Consider the following 19,393-nt stretch of genomic DNA (forward strand, 5'->3'; position numbering starts at 1 on the left):
ACTTGTAAAAGCTCTTTGGATTATCCCTCACTTTGACTACCAAGGCAACCTCATGTCTTCTTTTAGCCCTCCTGATTTCTTTCTTAAGTATTTTCTTGCACTTCTTATACTCCTCAAGCACCTGATTTACCCCCTGTTTCCTATACATTTCATACAACTCCCTCTTCTTCTTTATCAGAGTTGCAATATCCCTTGAGAAGCAAGGTTCCTTATTCCTATTCAATTTGCCTTTAATCCTGACAGGAACATACAAACTCTGCACTCTCAAAATTTCCCCTTTGAAGGCTTCCCACCTACCAATCACATCTTTCATAGTTCAGGTTTAATAAACATACTTTGTACACTTCGTTCAATAAACATATTTGTACACTGAAGCATCATTATGCAATTCTGGTCAATTAACCTGTTGCATGTGATTATGTAACAGCTACATAATGTGAATACGGTACTTGTAACAAGTATTGTACTAGACATCCAGTATCTTCCAAATTCCTGTTTGCAAGAATCTATGATAGGAGTAATGGAATTATGCACAACAGTTAAAACCTCTTCACAGTATTTAGAATTGACCCTGAAAGAGGAGAGTGCTGTCATTGTAGGAAGGGGCCTCCATGAGGCAGTGGGTGATGAGGATCTGGAGGAACTGAAGTTGACGATATACTGTATTTATCACTATTATTCTCCTCATTATCTCTCCTGATTTGCACACTACACATGATATAAGATACATTTCTTGATTCTGCTCTTCCTTCGCTACAAGCAAAAATTCATCCCTTTGCTGTGCAGAAGAATGAGAGCTTCCTGGTCAAGGGAGAAGCAGCATTAATAGCTAGCAGCCCGGTACTAATAATATGGTTTAGTGCCCTCAGACTTGGAGAGTTACTCTCAGGTGGAGCAGTAGAGTGCAGATTAGTGATCAATGTCCTCAGAAGGCCATTCCACAAAGTGTCTGCCTGACTCCTACCTGATATGTCTCGATCTCATCATCTTGCTATCCTTAGTCAACAATCTCAATTCACACCATCATTTATTAGACCAGGGGTTCCCAACCAAGGACCAACACCATTGAGCAAGAGGTGTGTGGACCCCAAGTTGGGAACCCCTGTACTAGATCAACCCAGGCTTCTGTTCCAACTCCCCATCATCAATTTCCATACAATCTCCATATAAGAGTGGTACATTATGTTGCGGGTAGGGCAGCTGTCTCATAGCTTTAGTAACGTAAAGCTATGGGGTGGCACCAGAGCGTAGTGGTTAGTACAATGCTTTACAGTACCTGCAACCTGGGTTCAGTTCAATCTGTTGATTCTAAGTAGTTTGTATGTTCTCCGCATGGTTGTGTGGGTTTCCTCTGGGTGCTCCAGTTTCCTCCCACAGTCCAAAGATGTACCGGATGGTAGGTTAATTGGTTATTGTAAATTGTCCTGTGATTATTTCTGATCGTGTCCAAGATATCCTGAAGTGGGAGGGTGAGGAGCCAGAGGTCGTGGTACATATAGGTACCAATGACATAGGTAGGAAAAGGGATGAGGTCCTGAAAGGAGAATATAGGGAGCTAGGAAGGGAGTTGAGAAAAAGGACCGCAAAGGTAGTAATCTCGGGATTACTGCCTGTGCCACGCGACAGTGAGAGTAGGAATGCGATGAGGTGGAGGATAAATGCGTGGCTGAGGGATTGGAGCAGGGGGCAGGGATTCAAGTTTTTGGATCATTGGGACCTCTTTTGGCGCAGGCGTGACCTGTACAAAAAGGACGGGTTACACTTGAATCCTCGGGGGACCAATATCCTGGCAGGGAGATTAGCGGGGGCTACTGAGGTGACTTTAAACTAGAATGGTTGGGGGGTGGGAATCTAATTAAAGAGGCTAGGCGTGAGGAGGTTAGTTCACAACAGAGGGATGGGAACCAGTGCAGAGAGACAGAGGGGTGTAAAGTGAGCGTAGAAGCAAAAAGTACAAAGGAGAAAAGTAAAAGTGGCAGGCCGACAAATCCAGGGCAAGCATTAAAAAGGGCCACTTTTCAACATAATTGTACAAGGGCTAAGAGAGTTGTAAAAGAGCGCCTGAAGGCTTTATGTGTCAATGCAAGGAGCATTCGTAATAAGGTGGATGAATTGAAAGTGCAGATTGTTATTAATGATTATGATATAGTTGGGATCACAGAGACATGGCTCCAGGGTGACCAGGGATGGAAGCTCAACATTCAGGGATATTCAATATTCAGGAGGGATAGACATGAAGGAAGGGGAGGTGGGGTGGCGTTGCTGGTTAAAAAAGAGATTAACGCAATAGAAAGGAAGGACATAAGCCAGGAAGATGTGGAATCGATATGGGTAGAGCTGCGTAACACTAAGGGGCAGAAGACGCTGGTGGGAGTTGTGTACAGGCCACCTAACAGTAGTAGTGAGGTCGGAGATGGTATTAAACAGGAAATTAGAAATGTGTGCAATAAAGGAACAGCAGTTATAATGGGTGACTTCAATCTACATGTAGACTGGGTGAACCAAACTGGTAAAGGTGCTGAGGAAGAGGATTTCTTGGAATGTATGCGGGATGGTTTTTTGAACCAACATGTCGAGGAACCAACTAGAGAGCAGGCTATTCTGGACTGGGTTTTGAGCAATGAGGAAGGGTTAATTAGCGATCTTGTCGTGAGAGGCCCCTTGGGTAAGAGTGACCATAATATGGTGGAATTCTTCATTAATATGGAGAGTGACATAGTTAATTCAGAAACAAAGGTTCTGAACTTAAAGAGGGGTAACTTTGAAGGTATGAGACGTGAATTAGCTAAGATAGACTGGCAAATGACACTTAAAGGATTGACGGTGGATATGCAATGGCAAGCATTTAAAGGTTGCATGGATGAACTACAACAATTGTTCATCCCAGTTTGGCAAAAGAATAAATCAAGGAAGGTAGTGCACCCGTGGCTGACAAGAGAAATTAGGGAGAGTATCAATTCCAAAGAAGTAGCATACAAATTAGCCAGAGAAAGTGGCTTACCTGAGGACTGGGAGAAATTCAGAGTTCAGCAGAGGAGGACAAAGGGCTTAATTAGGAAGGGGAAAAAAGATTATGAGAGAAAACTGGCAGAGAACATAAAAACGGACTGTTAAAGCTTTTATAGATATGTAAAAAGGAAAAGATTGGTAAAGACAAATGTAGGTCCCCTGCAGACAGAAACAGGTGAATTGATTATGGGGAGCAAGGACATGGCAGACCAATTGAATAATTACTTTGGTTCTGTCTTCACTAAGGAGGACATAAATAATCTTCCAGAAATAGTAAGGGACAAAGGGTCCAGTAAGATGGAGGAACTGAGTGAAATACGTGTTAGTAGGGAAGTGGTGTTAGGTAAATTGAAGGGATTGAAGGCAGATAAATCCCCAGGGCCAGATGGTCTGCATCCTAGAGTGCTTAAGGAAGTAGCCCAAGAAATAGTGGATGCATTAGTGATAATTTTTCAAAACTTGTTAGATTCTGGACTAGTTCCTGAGGATTGGAGGGTGGCTAATGTAACCCCACTTTTTAAAAAAGGAGGGAGAGAGAAACCGGGGAATTATAGGCCGGTTAGCCTAACGTCGGTGGTGGGGAAACTGCTGGAGTCAGTTATCAAGGATGTGATAACAGCACATTTGGAAAGCGGTGAAATGATCGGACAAAGTCAGCATGGATTTGTGAAAGGAAAATCATGTCTGACGAATCTCATAGAATTTTTTGAGGATGTAACTAGTAGAGTGGATAGGGGAGAACCAGTGGATGTGGTATATTTGGATTTTCAAAAGGCTTTTGACAAGGTCCCACACAGGAGATTAGTGTGCAAACTTAAAGCACACGGTATTGGGGGTAAGGTATTGGTGTGGGTGGAGAATTGGTTAGCAGACAGGAAGAGTGGGAATAAATGGGACCTTTTCAGAATGGCAGGCAGTAACTAGTGGGGTACCGCAAGGCTCAGTGCTGGGACACCAGTTGTTTACAATATATATTAATGACTTGGATGAGGGAATTAAATGCAGCATCTCCAAGTTTGCGGATGACACGAATTTGGGTGGCAGTGTTAGCAGTGAGGAGGATGCTAAGAGGATGCAGGGTGACTTGGATAGGTTGGGTGAGTGGGCAAATTCATGGCAGATGCAATTTAATGTGGATAAATGTGAAGTTATCCACTTTGGTGGCAAAAATAGGAAAACAGATTATTATCTGAATGGTGGCCGATTAGGAAAAGGGGAGGTGCAACGAGACCTGGGTGTCATTATACACCAGTCATTGAAAGTGGGCATGCAGGTACAGCAGGCGGTGAAAAAGGCGAACGGTATGCTGGCATTTATAGTGACAGGATTCGAGTACAGGAGCAGGGAGGTACTACTGCAGTTGTACAAGGCCTTGGTGAGACCACACCTGGAGTATTGTGTGCAGTTTTGGTCCCCTAATCTGAGGAAAGACATCTTTGCCATAGAGAGAGTACAAAGAAGGTTCACCAGATTGATTCCTGGGATGGCAGGTCTTTCATATGAAGAAAGACTGGATGAACTGGGCTTGTACTCGTTGGAATTTAGAAGATTGAGGGGGGATCTGATTGAAACGTATAAGATCCTAAAGGGATTGGACAGGCTAGATGCGGGAAGATTGTTCCCGATGTTGGGGAGGTCCAGAACGAGGGGTCACAGTTTGAGGATAGAGGGGAAGCCTTTTAGGACCGAGATTAGGAAAAACTTCTTCACACAGAGAGTGGTGAATCTGTGGAATTCTCTGCCACAGCAAACTGTTGAGGCCAGTTCATTGGGTATGTTTAAGAGGGAGTTAGATATGGCCCTTGTGGCTACAGGGGTCAGGGGGTATGGAGGGAAGGCTGGGGCGGGGTTCTGAGTTGGATGATCAGCCATGATCATAATAAATGGCGGTGCAGGCTCGAAGGGCCGAATGGCCTACTCCTGCACCTATTTTCTATATTTCTATGTTTCTATTATGCTCGGGTTAAATTGGGGGAATTGTTGCGCAGCATGGCTCGAAGGGCCAATTCCATTCTCTCTTTATCTCAACAAATAAATAAACAACCTGAATTGATTCTAACCTTTTGTGCTGTCTGTGTGGAGTTTACAGACTCATCCTGGTACTGCGTGGGTGCTCTGGTTTTCCTTGTCGTCCCATAGATATGCCGATTATTTGCTTTATTAGCTGCTGTAAATTAGTTCTAGTTTAAATGGCTAGAAGAATTGTTAATGAGCACGTGAGAGAGAGTAAGTTACGGGGGGCAAGTGGGATCGATGGGATTGCTGAGAGCTGGATAAATGCAGTGAACTGAATGGTGTCCTTCTACATCACAAGGAAATCTGAAGAAGAGAACCACCAATCCACTCTACTAGTTATCAGTCTCATTGTCCTTCATGTTTGCACTTTCAAAGCCTTGGGTTTCCAGTACAGCAGGGCTTAGTTCAAGATATTGATGAGCTCGGCAGATGAGTGATAGGTACGTACAAATAAACGGCATTATGCCTCCATAAGGGGTCTGTGTATCAAGTATATTCAAGGAGTCATGGTTTGTCTATCAAGTATATTCGAGGAGTCACAGAGTAATTAAACATGAGTCCAATTCCAACTTGGCAGAAGGCATCCATCTGTTGCAATGTGGTCACTGCTAATAGCACACATGCAACTTGCCCATGGAGTATCTGACTAACAAAATTAGTGGAATTGCAAAGATAATCCATGGGCACTTTCAAGCTGTATTACAAATTCATTTGCATGTTTCTGTACATGTTGTTAGGCATAGGCAGAAGCAAATCAATACAGCATCTTGGTTATTTCATTTTGAAAGTGCATGCACCTTTGAGATTATTTGCTATGTAAGTAGATCAAGAAAAGAAAACGATGTCACTAATCATAAATCAGATTTTTGACTGGTTATTTGTGAGACAATCGAAGTTGTGATATTTGAAATACTGCAGATGCTGGAAATCTGAAATAAAAACAGAAAATGCTGGAAACACTGAGCAGGTCAGGTAGCATCTTCAACAAAAGAAACGGTCTGAATTTCAAGCCAGATTCCAGCATCTGCAGCCTCTTGTGTCTCCAGTCAGCATTCAGAACAGTCTTTTATCTGAAAGTTAGTTCTGATTCTCGTCTCACAATTCAGCTTGACATGCTCAGTGTTTCCAGTGTTTTTGTTTTATTTTATATAAAAAATAAATGTAGTTGGTTGGTTTGCTGTTGCAAGGATTTCACTTTCCTGTATTTGGGTAGTTTTTAAATTTAGAAAAGAATAGCTTTCTGTTTTCTTCCTTACCAAAGAGAAATATAAGTAAAGGATCTTTTTGAGCCACAGCTAAGAATGGAGACTTCAACTCCCTCATATTGATCTTAGAGAGAAAATAAAAGACAGTAAAGCAGATGATTTTGAACTTTCTCCCAAATTTCTAACTATATATCCTGTAGCTGGCTACTAGACAATGAACTTCTCATTCCTATGGTAAATGTTTCAGAGGTCTCAATAATAAAGAAATAATGCACACAGTTAATTTATTTGCATCGTCATTGAAAGCAAAACCATTATAAAACCAAATATTAAGCTTCAGTAATGTTACTCTCGCCACAAACATGCGGAAATATTCAACGAATATTCCTCTCACAGTCCAAAGATGTACCAGTTAATAGGTTAATAGGTCATTGTAAATAGTCCTGTGATTAGGCTAGGATTAAATAGGTGGGTTGCTAGGCGGCATGGCTCTTTGGACTGGAGGAGCTCGTTCTGCACTGCATCTCTAAATAACATTTAAAAAAATTAATTGGAAGAGTTGATGAATCTTAAGTTGAATGAGTGGTGATATCTAATTTTAACAGATGGTTATTGGCTCAAAGTAAGTTGGTTTACAGTATTATATAACTGATAAAAAGCAAGCACTTTATTTGGTAAATGTGATTTTGTTGATAATTGTTCTAATCGTATGGTATTAAGGATCATTGTGTTACTTTTGTGTTCTTTCTGCGCTCCTCAGTTATGAATTAAGGGTAAACAAGTAAACAGTTTCTAGATTTATGACAATGCTGTTATAGAGTGCCCCAGAAGAACACAGCAAAAAGCCTGGGGAATGGCTGGCCTCTTTTGGCATTCTTCCACAGAATGTGGCTAAGACTGGATACAGTAGATGTCAGCTTTGCTTAGTTCACTGCACTCGCACACTACTTGAGGTTTATGCCCAGTTCTTGTCAAAAAAAAAGGACTTGAATGCAAACCCTATGCTATCATTCCAGTGCTGTACACATATTGTCTTTTGAAATTTGCCCATGAAGAGGGTCTCACAGCTGGAATGTAAAGACAAAAAGACCAAGATCTCCTTTCAAAGATAGAGTATAGGGAAATTTTGGAAGATGAGCAACAAAGTATATGGATTTGTGATCCATTGAAGGCTAGCTCAGTACTTTATTACGAGTCTTGAAGAAGGGTCTTGGCCCAAATGCCAACTGTTTACTCCTTTCCATAGATGCTGACTGAGCTACTGAGTTCCGCCAGCATTTTGTCGCTCTGATTACAAAGCTATTACTTAGTACTTCTATATCTCCTTCATTTTCAAACAATATATGAAAGTCAGAAATAGAACATTTCAGAGAGTCCAGAAGTTGTAGGGTAGAGTCTTAGAATGAGGAATGTGCCACTGAAGATGCAGGTGGGGATAAATTTCTTTAAGCAGATGGTTAAGGAGCTCTTCACCTTGGGGAGCTCTAGATGCTCAGTGGTTGAGTTTATTCAAGGTTGAAGATGATTCCCTTTATGTCCCAAAATCTGTCAAAGGATGCAGTAATCTGGTGGGAAAGTGGATTCAGGCAAATGTTATTGAATGGCAAGGCAGCCTTAAGTTTCCGTAGAGTTTACTTTTGCTTTTATTTGTTATATTCTTGGAGTGAACTGGATAGCAGATATTACTGTTATAAATAATTGCTATTATTTGCTTTTAATTCCCCAGAATTTGTACTTATAAATTCAGAAGCTTCTACTAAAATGCTGTGCCTCATAATCTGCGTAAATAGATAGATACTTTATTGATCCCAAAGGAAATTACAGTGTCATAGTAGCATTACAAGTGCATAGATATACAAATATCAGAAGAGAAGAAAGAAATAAAAAATAAGTTAACTCAAACAGTCTAATTGGGGGGGGGGGGGTCAACACTTCCCAGCTGTAGGTTGACTCATTGTAGAGCCTAATGGCTGAGGATAAGAATGACCTCCTATAGTACTCTTGCTATGTGCAGGGAGCAGCACAGGTGTCTTAGTCTATTACAAAGTTGTTCAGCCAAGGTGGAAATGCAAGGCTGCTGTTATAATGAGCTCTTTGAAGAGTAGTAAAACTGGTTGTCAGATACTGTTGTCACAAACAGCTCTAGATTTGTTTCAGCTAATGTTTTTATTAAACATTTGGTTCTATTGGACCAAGATATTCAAAGTTTTAATCTTGCAGGCGAGTATTTACATTCAATCTTGCAGGAGTGTTTTTACATTCAAAAATTATGGAATTTGTAATCCGAATTAACTTCAGTTGTTCCAATCAGGTGACAATCTATACATACACAAATATAACACTCTATTTTGTGGGGTTATTCAATGAGATACAATCAATAATGTAAGAAAGTTTCTTAAATAATTAACTATGTTTAAATTGTATAACTGCCAGATTTTTTGACCCTATGTTGTTGATTTTAAGCAGTGAAACTTATACATTTTATGTAGTCTTGAATCCTACACTTTTATTTATTGACTTTTATCAGAAATCGCTTTTAGCAATAATTAAACATTTCAAGTGCTCACATGAGATCTCTAGTTCCCTATTTTAGTATGGGCTTTAATTCATTGAAGTTAATGTATTGTTTCACTGCATTAATATCCGTAAATTTTAAAATAGATTTCTTCCTCGTCCTTCCCTCTTCTTCCATTCCCTAATCTGGCTCCCCTCTTAGTTATTCTCTTCCTCTCTGCTGCCTATCACCTCCCCCGGTGCCCGTCCTCCCTCCCTTTCTCCCATGATCCACTCCTCTCCTATCAGATTCTTTCTTCATCCGCACTTTACCTTTCCCACCCATCACCTCCCAGCTTCTCACTGCACCCCCTCCCCCACTCACCCACAGACATCCCACCCTGCAAAAACTCATTTCAGGGAGGTAGCACACCACCCCCCCCCCCCCGCCATCCCGTTCAACCTCCAAAGGTGTATATAATAGCTTGTTTAGTGATTTTGTCTAATCTGTGAACCAAGTTGGGTATATGCAGAAAATGTGACATTAAAATATGTACTTATATTATATTATCATGTTTACTCTATTACAACTTTAAGCAAATCTACAGGGAGTTTGGCCTAATCATGTGGGACATCAATAGAGTAGCTCCTTAGCAGCTAGCCAGCTAGTTTAAATAACCTTAGCTATGCGAATGAACGAATGACACCTGTTAACCTCACCTCAACATGTCTTTTACATTTTAACCCACCATGAGCAATAGAAAAGTCACTGTTGCAAACAGTGCAGCGAGCAACACTGTCATTATTTTTGAGGTCGACTGTAAAGCCCACCCACAGAGAAAATTGATAGGTCTACTTAGCATGAAGAGAGACCAATCAGGATGCTCGCTCTCACTCTTCCTCTTCCTCTCAAAAAAAATCAACTTCCGGGATATTGTATATAATTCGCGTGCGTCAGGGAGCTGCCATCAATATGCGGGAGACTCCTGGATCTTCTGGGAGAGGTGGGATGTCTGCACCCATCACCTTCTAGCTTGTAGACCTTCTCCTTCCTTCCTTATCCTGGCTTCTTCCTCCTGTCTTCCAGTCCTGATAAAGGGTCTCAGCCCAAAATGTCGACTGTTCCTTTCTATATTCCTTTCCGGAGATGCTGCCTGACCTACTGAGTTCCTCTAGCATTTTATGGGTGCTGCTTTAAAATAGATTCTCCTGCTATGAATGGAAAAGCACTTTTAATATTTATATAGCTATTAACTTCATACTGAAGACAGAGTGTATTTAAGAAAATTAATTTGGCAAATCTCTGATGGTTTTAACGTAGAAAATGAAGCTGCTTGGTTGGTGTTCCAGAGAAAATGAGCAAAGTCTTTCTGGATTTATGGTGTACAGAGAAAAGGTTTTGTGGCATTGAGGGGTGACACATTTGTGCAGTTACTAGAGCCAGTGCTGCACAACTCAAGTGCCTAGTGCTTAATTCTGACCTCTTATGCTGACTGAGTCTAATTTGAAAATTTTCCTGATGCCTTTTGGGTGCTACAGGCTGTTCTGACATTCCAAAGATGTTGGTTCATGACTTATTTGGCCACCATACATTGCCCTAGTATGTGAGTAAGTGGTAGAATTTGGGAATTGTTGTAGGGACGTGGGAAGAATTAAATAGGTTTACGTAGGATGCTTAAATGGTTGTTTGATGGCCAGCAAGGGCCTGTTTCAAAGCATTTATGCTTCTGTAAGAAGCTCATATTTCCATTTGAGTTTTAAGGCAGCCTTTCAAGAGAGTGGTGTGAAGAAGGACTTCTCTGATAACTTATGATTATGTTGATCAAGGGCTTTTTGGAGAATGTGTACCTGTGCACCATTGACTCGTAGTCCAAGATTAAATTAGTCTGCAGTGTAATTAGGAAGCATCAAGAAAAGTATGGCGATAATCTACATTCTTAATGTTACACATATTATATGCAACCCAATACTCTGTGCTGTATATGAAAATTTCTTAGAGATGGAAATATGAGGTTTTGCACTAAGACCTAATGCTGCCATTAAAACTGATACACCTGACTCATTAGAACATCCTCATACAGGGACGGTTGCATACTGACAACTCAGTCTTCCACAGTTATCCAGCTCATGGATAACTTTTCCCCAAGAGAGCATTATATACTGATTCCCACAGGTAGAGGATTTCCCAATGGAAATCTATAAAAATATGAGTAAGTATCTGCATATTTGATCTAAACAGCTGTGAACAGAATGTTCTACCACTATTATCAAATATGGTTTTTAAAGTGTCTCATTTGTCCTGTGTACATGTGGAACACAGAACAGTGCTGCATTGTACAGGCCATTTGGCCCGCCATGTATTATACCAACCCTTTAATCTACTCTAAACGTAGTAACACAGAAGCAGCTATTTCATAACTATTGTACCTATTGCCATTCTCTATTTCTTAGACTGTATTCCATCATGAAGTCCTTGTACAACATCTTTTACCTCTCATCCTCAGTGGTCTTTGTAACATGCCAAAACAGGAGGATTTCACACCACTGCCAACAACCCTAACTACAGCAAACGTCATGGTTCCAGTCAACATTCTGTCGATGATCCTGAATACTTCTGCTAGAAAATCAACTTTGGTTTAGTTCATTTGTTCCTGTACAACACCTTCATCCACCTGGCAAAAAGGAAAACTGCCCATCAGCATTATAGAACACAGAGAGTCACCGCAGTCATCAAGGTTTTGTTCATAATGCCTTCAAGCATAAATTACTCAACAATAACCCTCTTGAGAAATGCTCATTTTGAATTTTTTCTGGGATTATTCAACTCAAAGTCTCTTGGACAAAAACAGATGAATAGGATGATGAAAGTGATTGTTATTGACATCAAGGCTACATTTGAACTGATGTGACATTGACCACTACAGTAAGATTAAAGTCAATAGGATATCAAAGGGAAACCACTCCATTGTCTCAGGTTACACCTCACATAAAGAAAGACAATTGAGATTGTTGGAGGCCCAACACGTCAACTCTATGATATTGCCCCGGGGAGCTCTTAGAGCAGGGGTTCCCAACCTGGGCTCCACGGACCTCTTGGTTAATGGTAGAGCTCCACAGCATAAAAAAGGTGGGAATCTCTGTCCTACAGCAATGGCATAGAAGCAATCATTTGAGGTGCTTAATCAAAAACTACCTTTCTATCAAGTAGGAAGCACAAATGCTTGCTGATGATTGTTGTTCCTTTCCATGCCTTGTGGCACATCGGGTGGCAGTTTTTGCCGTTTCCGTGGCATTTGACTTTTTTTTTACGAGGCTGAGTTGCTAGCTCGACGCTCAACTCAGCATGGATGGAAAGTGTGCAAGGGGCTGTCTGGATCTGAACCCTGGTCCCGATGTCTCTACACCACCGGCTGGCTAAATTTGCTAATGATTGCACAATGCTCAGCAAATTTGCAATACCTCAGCAAATTAAACAGTCCATGCTTACATGCAGCAAGACCCAGACAACATTCAGGGTCTTGCGTGTAATAAATAATCATGTCAAACAAGTGTCAGACAATTGCCATTTCCTGCAAGAGAGGCTAACAATCTACCCTCGACCTTATCATCATCATGGCCCCTGCACCCTCCCCCCTCCCCCCACTATTAACATCCTGGAGGTAAGGGGATCTGTATTCAACTGAGTATTGTTGGTACCAGCCTCAAATTAAATGGTGATATGTCCAGTTTAGAGGCTAGGAATCTTGTGATGAAAGACTCATCTGATTCCTTGAAGGCTTTTCATGATCTGAAGCAAGAAGAAATACTTTGCCTTGCCAGAGATATGTGCAATTTATTGGTCCTATCAACAACAAAGCATTCCACATTATTGTCACTCCATGCATCACCCGAAACATTCATTCCTTCTGCCACTATCACATTGTGGCTATACTGTGTTCCGTCTACAAAATAAGGCTGAGACCCTTCCTCAGGACCGAAATGGAAGGGAGGAAGATGCCAGAATAAAACATTGGTGAGAGGGGGAGGGGAATGAGGATAGCCAGAACAATAGTGCCTGCATCACATTAATGAATTTTTAAAAATGCCATATTTTTAATCGGGTTTAAGTACTAGCTAGCCCAATTTGAGGGGAGGATGTATGCTGGGAAAAAGACTGGATGAAGTGCCCGTTATATGGAATCTGTTCAATACAAATGATGGGCACAGCAGAAGAGGGCTGAAAGGAATGCACACCTGGATGAACAGTCGACCTGAAACATCGACGGTTTACTCGTTTCCACAGATGCTGCCTGACCTGCTGAGCTCCTCCAGCATTTTGTGTGTGTTGCTTTGGATTTTGTCGTGTTTCTATGTGAATAGTACCTGTGTTTGTCTTCCAGTGTAGATGTGGGAAGAAGTTCCAAACTCGTGCCTATTTTGGGGTTCTGTTTATGTACCCATCTATTTATGCAACTGTTGACTTTGCTGGTCCACTCTAGAAATAAAAAGCAGTATAGACAAAGGACATTCAGAGAATGCTGTTTACTTGGAATTTCAGAAGGCCTTTGACAAGGTGCCACACATGAGGCTGCTTAAAAAGATAAGAGACTGTGATATTACAGGAAAGATGATTAGCTGACTGGCAGGAGACAATGAGTGGGAATACAGGGGTCCCTTTTTGGTTGGCTGCCAGTGACTAGTGCTCTTCTGCAGGGTTCAGTGTTGGTACCGCTTCTTTTCATGTTATATTTCAACGATTTGGATGATGGAATTAATGGCCTTGTGGCCAGGTTTGTAGGCGATATGAAGATGGGTGGACGGGCAGGAAGTGTTGAAGAAGCAAGGAGTCTACAAAAGAACTTAGATTAGGAGAACGGGCAAAGAAATGGCAGATGGAATATAGTGTAGGGAAGTGTCTGGTCATGCACTGTGGTAGAAGGAATAAAGGCATAGACTATCTTCTAAACAGAGAAAATTCAAAAATCAGAGGTGTAAAGGGACTTGGGAGCCATTTTGTGGGATTTCCTAAAGGTTAACTTGCAGGTTGAATTGATGTTGAGGAAGGCAAATGCATTAATTTCGAGAGGACTAGAATATAAAAGCAATGAGGTAATGCTGAGGCTTTATAAGGCATTGATTAGACCACACATGGAGTGTTGTGAGCAGTTTAGGGCCCCTTATCTAAGAAAAGATGTGCTGGCATTGGAGAGGGTCCAGAGGAGGTTCACAAGAATGATTCTGGGAATCAAAATGTTAACATATGAGGAACTTTTGATGGCCCTGGGCCTGTACTTATTGGAGTTTAGAGGGGGGGGATCTCATTGAAACCCATCAAATATTGAAAGGCCTAGATAAAGTGCATGTAGAAAGTATGTTTTACTATAGTGAGTGAGTCTAAGACCAGAGGGCCATTTTTAACAGATAAGGAATTTCTTTAGCCAAAAGGTAGTGAATCTGTGGAATCCATTGCCACAGCTGGCTGTGGAGGCCAAATCAATTGGTATACTTAAAGTGACGGTTGATAATTTGTTGATTAGTCAGAATGTCAATGGATATGGTTGGAAGGCAGAATATTGGGATTGAGAGGGATAATGAATCAGCTATGATGAAAGGGCAGAGCAGACTCAATGGGCCAAATGGCCTAATTCTGCTCCTTTGTCTTATGGTCTTATAAAAAGATTTGTAAAAAAAAAACAAAATTTCCTCCTCATTACATGCAAGGCAAGATTGTCTGCCTACTGGGTTTCCATGTACCTGTTAATCATGGTGCTAGTTAGATATGCTGCATCCAATTTTTATGCAAAGAAGCCAATTAAAGTTGTGAGGAAAGAATGGACTTGCCAAATGCCTTCCTGAAGGCAGCGTAGAATCACTACACAGTAGTCATATAAAGACGAGGCTGTGATTTTACTACCTTGATAAAATATACCGTTGCTCTATTAAGCTGCCTGTTGGACTTGATGAATAATACCTCCCTCTGTATTTACTTAATCAACCAAAAAGACACAGTAAACATGAGCCTTCTAATGAGCCAGATGCATAATTGCATGTAACAGAACAATGCTAAAGAAATGCCATTAAACCACTTTAAAACAGAGTCAAGCAATCTAATGTATCCAATGTTAATGGAAACTCCTCAAGAGAGAAAACTATTTTATACTAAGGAATGTCATTTTCTTTCTGACCCAAATAGAATTACTTGCCGTTTAATACAAAGGTATCCTTTGTTACTGAAGCACTTAAAACTACACCTATAATGACATGTATAACAATGCAGAATGAGGAGGACAGCAGATAAACTAAAATTATTGCTCCATTTGATCAATGAGTGTATCATTTATAATGTTGAACTACAGATGATTGATCTTAAGAAGTATTTTAAAAATTAAGAATACTGCAGACTTGAATAGAAAAGTGCAAAACTTGGACACCAGGGCAACACAAAGTTACCACAGAAAGAGTGTTTACAAAACTTTATGGGCACCAATGCCCAGCAAAACTCAAGGATGTTACTGGATATGGATAGCGGCACATGACATCAAAAATAGCAAGTTAAATAAAAATTTTAAATACAGTTAGCATTTTCCAGAAAGTGCAGGATATTTCAAGAAGTAACAGTGTAAACCAAACAACAGGAATTCTGCAGATGCTGGAAATTCAAGCAACATACATCAAAGTTGCTGGTGAATGCAGCAGGCCAAGCAGCATCTGTAGGAAGAGGTGCAGTCGACGTTTCAGGCCGAGACCCTTCGTCAGGACTAACTGAAGGAAGAGTGAGTAAGGGATTTGAAAGTTGGAGGGGGAGGGGGAGATCCAAAATGATAGGAGAAGACAGGAGGGGGAGGATAGAGCCGAGAGCTGGACAGGTGATAGGCAAAAGGGGATACGAGAGGATCATGGGACAGGAGGTCCGGGAAGAAAGACGGGGGGTGGGGGGTGACCCAGAGGATGGGCAAGAGGTATATTCAGAGGGACAGAGGGAGAAAAAGGAGAGTGAGAGAAAGAATGTGTGCATAAAAATGAGTAACAAATGGGGTACGAGGGGGTGGGGCCTTAGCGGAAGTTAGAGAAGTCGATGTTCATGCCATCAGGTTGGAGGCTACCCAGACGGAATATAAGGTGTTGTTCCTCCAACCTGAGTGTGGCTTCATCTTTACAGTAGAGGAGGCTGTGGATAGACATGTCAGAATGGGAATGGGATGTGGAATTAAAATGTGTGGCCACTGGGAGATGCTGCTTTCTCTGGCGGACAGAGCGTAGATGTTCAGCAAAGCGGTCTCCCAGTCTGCGTCGGGTCTCGCCAATATATAAAAGGCCACATCGGGAGCACCGGACGCAGTATAATACCCCAGTCGACTCACAGGTGAAGTGATACCTCACCTGGAAGGACTGTTTGGGGCCCTGAATGGTGTTAAGGGAGGAAGTGTAAGGGCATGTGTAGCACTTGTTCCGCTTACACGGATAAGTGCCAGGAGGGAGATCAGTGGGGGACCAAGCACACATTCTTTTTGCAATGAGTCTACAGAATTCCTTGTATTAAGTCAAACATATTAAGCCTAGCCATTGCATCATTAGTTGGGTTTAGTGTTTATGTAACTAAGCTATGAATGGTTGATATTCTATTAAGTGATATAAGACAAGGATTCTCTTTTATCATCCAACCTGAAACTGAATGGGGTTCATGATTAAGAACTGTAGAAAATGTGAATTTACATCTCATCAACTGCAGTACCTGTCCCTTGTTTCCTATCACGAGAGCCAATTGTCACTATTTCTTTCTTAACTAATGTGCAAACAGAACTCTAGGTGGCAATTAGTCCATAATCACACAAGTAATTCACGCTTACGTGCCCTATATACTGCTACTTAAATGGTGGCGTTGCCCTTGGGTTTTCTCAAGAGAGGACCTTAGAGCATTCTTAACAACACCTTCATCTGCATTTCCATTCTTGTGAAGGCGTCACTGTGTATCAACAAGGCCACTTGAAGTGTGGGGTGAATACCACTTGACCCTGGCATAGGCAAGCAGGTTAAGGTTCTAAAGTCTTAGAGTGGTGGGCAGAAAATTTCCTTCTCTCACTCCTCTCCATGCTGGAATTTTGTAACTGGGGAAAAAATTCTGAATGAATATAGCTAGTCTTTTGGAGCAGTGAACGAGAATGTGTTTCACATTAAGTAGACCTTATTTAGCCCACCTTTTCATTTGTCTGGTCCATGTATCTAGGGTTGTATGGATAAGGTAAACAATTTAAAGCAGCAAGTGATTCAATACAGTTTCAAGACTCGGGAACAGTCAATTTCACTCTCTTTAAGATCATAAGATATAGGAGCAGAATTGGGCTATTTGGCCCATCGAGTCTGATCTGCCGTTTCATCATGGCTGATCTATTTTTCCTCTCAGCCCCAATCTTCTGCCTTCTCCCTGTAACCCTTCATGCCCTGAAAAATCAAGGATCTATCAACGTCTGCCTTAAGTATATGCAATGACTTGGTCTCCACAGCTGCCACAGGTTCACCACTCTCTGGCTAAAGAAATTCCTCCTCACCTATGTTCTGAGGCTGTGTCCTCTGGTCTTAGACTCTCCCACGTAGGAAACATCCTCTCCACATCCACTCTATCAAGGCCTTTCAACATTCGATAGGTTTCAATGAGATCCCCCCCTTCATTGTTCTGAATTCCAGTGAGTACAGGACCAGAACCATCAATGGTCCTCATGTGATAAGCCTTTCGAACCCAGAATAATTTTTGTAAACCTCCTTTGAACCCTTTTCAAAGTCAGCACATCCTTTCCTATATAAGGAGCCCAAAACTGCAAACAATACTTCATGTGAGGCCTCACCAGTACCTTTATAAAGCATCAACATTACATCCTTTAATGCAAATTGATATTTTTGTGATTTGTTTTAAATATCATGTGCTCCATAGATATATCACTCATTTACAGATATGGGCCGAGAGCGACAGACTTTAATCTGAGCAAGTGTGAGGTTATGCACTTCAGGAGCCCAAATGTAAAGAAAAACTACACACTTAACGCAGGATCCTAAACAGCATTGATGTGCAGAGGGACCTTGAGATCCAAATCCTTAGCTCCCTGAAAGTAGCCATACAAGTACAGTTTGTAGATGGTGGTAAAGGTATTTGGCATGCCTGCCTTCATTAGTAGGGACATTTTAGCAATGGAATTGGGAATTAATGTTGCAGCTATGTAAAGCTATGGCTAGGCCACACTTGGAGTATTGTGTGCAATTCAGGTAGCCCCATTATAGGAAAGATATGGAGAGTGTGGTTTACCAGGATGTTGACTATCTTAAAGATTACGAGCTAGCAAGATAGATTGGACACACTTTGGTTGGTTTCTCTGACATGTCAGAGGCTGAGAGGAGACCTGATAGAAGCTTCTAACATTGTGAGAGGCATAGACAGGGTAGATAGAATCTTTCTCCCAGGGCAGAAATGCCAAATACTAGAGGATATTGTAAGGTGAGAGGGGGGAAGTTTAAAGGAGATGAGCAAGGCAAGTTTAATTTCCTCCCAGAGACTGGTAGGTGCCTGGAACAGCCTGTCAGGGTCACTGGTGGAAGTAGACACTATAGTGACATTTAAGAGGCTTTGAGATTATCATATGAATATACAGGTAACGGAGAGATATGGGTCATGTGCGGGCATAATTTGATTTGTGTTTGGTGCAGACATCCTGATCCAAAATGGCTGCCCCTGTACTGTACTATTCTTTTGCATGAGACAGTGATATTCTAAAATAAAGGATCAATATTTAATGCAATGGCTGAATGACCTTGTATTTGTATTATTTATAACAAGGAGTGTACATTTAAAAAAAAAATTCTAACATTGGGGGAATTCATGTTATTCAAAAGTAATACACACGTGTTGAAAGAATAATTGATGGGGTATTTCTTAAGTCAGAGACAGGTCATTTGCAATCCAGATTGCATGCGCAGTCCTGCGCACCAGGTAGGGATAGGTTTGATTACAGTACATTTGACTCAGCAAAGCAGGTGTATGCTCGCATTGTTGATTTACAGTTCCATAGATTAGCAGTTCTGGAGCACTGCCCCCAGAACAGCAGGATAGCACACTTACATTTAATCATGCTGACAACTGCACAAGATGTATATTTTCAGGTCATGGTGAGTAATAATCTCCCCCAATTGTTATCTCCTAATATATGTCTGCTACGGGAGGCATTTTGTCTGCTGGCATATATGCTTCTGTCAGGGGGAGGTGGTAACTCTCCAAAATGATTAGACAGGAAGCAATGAGTTAACCTCAAAGTTGTAAGAAATTTTTCTTTGTTTACCTCCAAACTAAAGTTGGGAATTTTTATATGTCACTATTAAATCTTATTCCATCTAAACACCAATCTTGAAGATCATTCTGGTCATGATTTTTGCAAATGATAAACTGATTAAAATACTTGTTTTTAACTGTTTAATTTTAGCTTTGTGTTTCAATATAATGACAATGCCATTGTTTATAAATTATTCTGGAAATGTCTGAATGATTTATAATTAATTTTCAACTGATTGAACTGGGGAAAACTATGCAAGGTTAAGCTGACCTTGAAAATTAATTTGTCATATGAATTAATCTGTTGAAAAGTGAACCTTTTGTTGACCCTATTCTAACTGTAGGTTTTCTAAATTTCTTAACTAAGCTAGTGAAAAAC

The 19,393-nt window shown here is 41.0% G+C and overlaps 1 protein-coding gene and 1 long non-coding RNA gene across 5 annotated transcripts in view; one reads left to right on the top strand and one right to left on the bottom strand.

Annotated features, from left to right (window-relative positions):
• The window catches only part of LOC134351538 (uncharacterized), a 97,083-nt gene that overhangs the window by 21,835 nt on the left and 55,855 nt on the right, over positions 1-19,393 (top strand). The window contains exon 1 of one of the 3 annotated variants that reach the window (XR_010019170.1): positions 18,765-18,854. The exons of the other annotated variants lie outside the window; for them this stretch is intronic. This is a non-coding gene — a long non-coding RNA (uncharacterized LOC134351538). Of the gene's footprint in view, positions 1-18,764; positions 18,855-19,393 lie in introns of those variants that run through there. 3 annotated transcript variants of the gene reach the window in all.
• cped1 (cadherin-like and PC-esterase domain containing 1) overlaps positions 1-19,393 on the bottom strand; it is a 279,186-nt gene that overhangs the window by 10,410 nt on the left and 249,383 nt on the right. The gene's annotated exons all lie outside the window — the stretch shown is intronic.

This window comes from Mobula hypostoma, chromosome 9 (genome assembly GCF_963921235.1).
Source record: "Mobula hypostoma chromosome 9, sMobHyp1.1, whole genome shotgun sequence".
Classification (NCBI taxonomy): Eukaryota; Metazoa; Chordata; class Chondrichthyes; order Myliobatiformes; family Myliobatidae; genus Mobula; species Mobula hypostoma.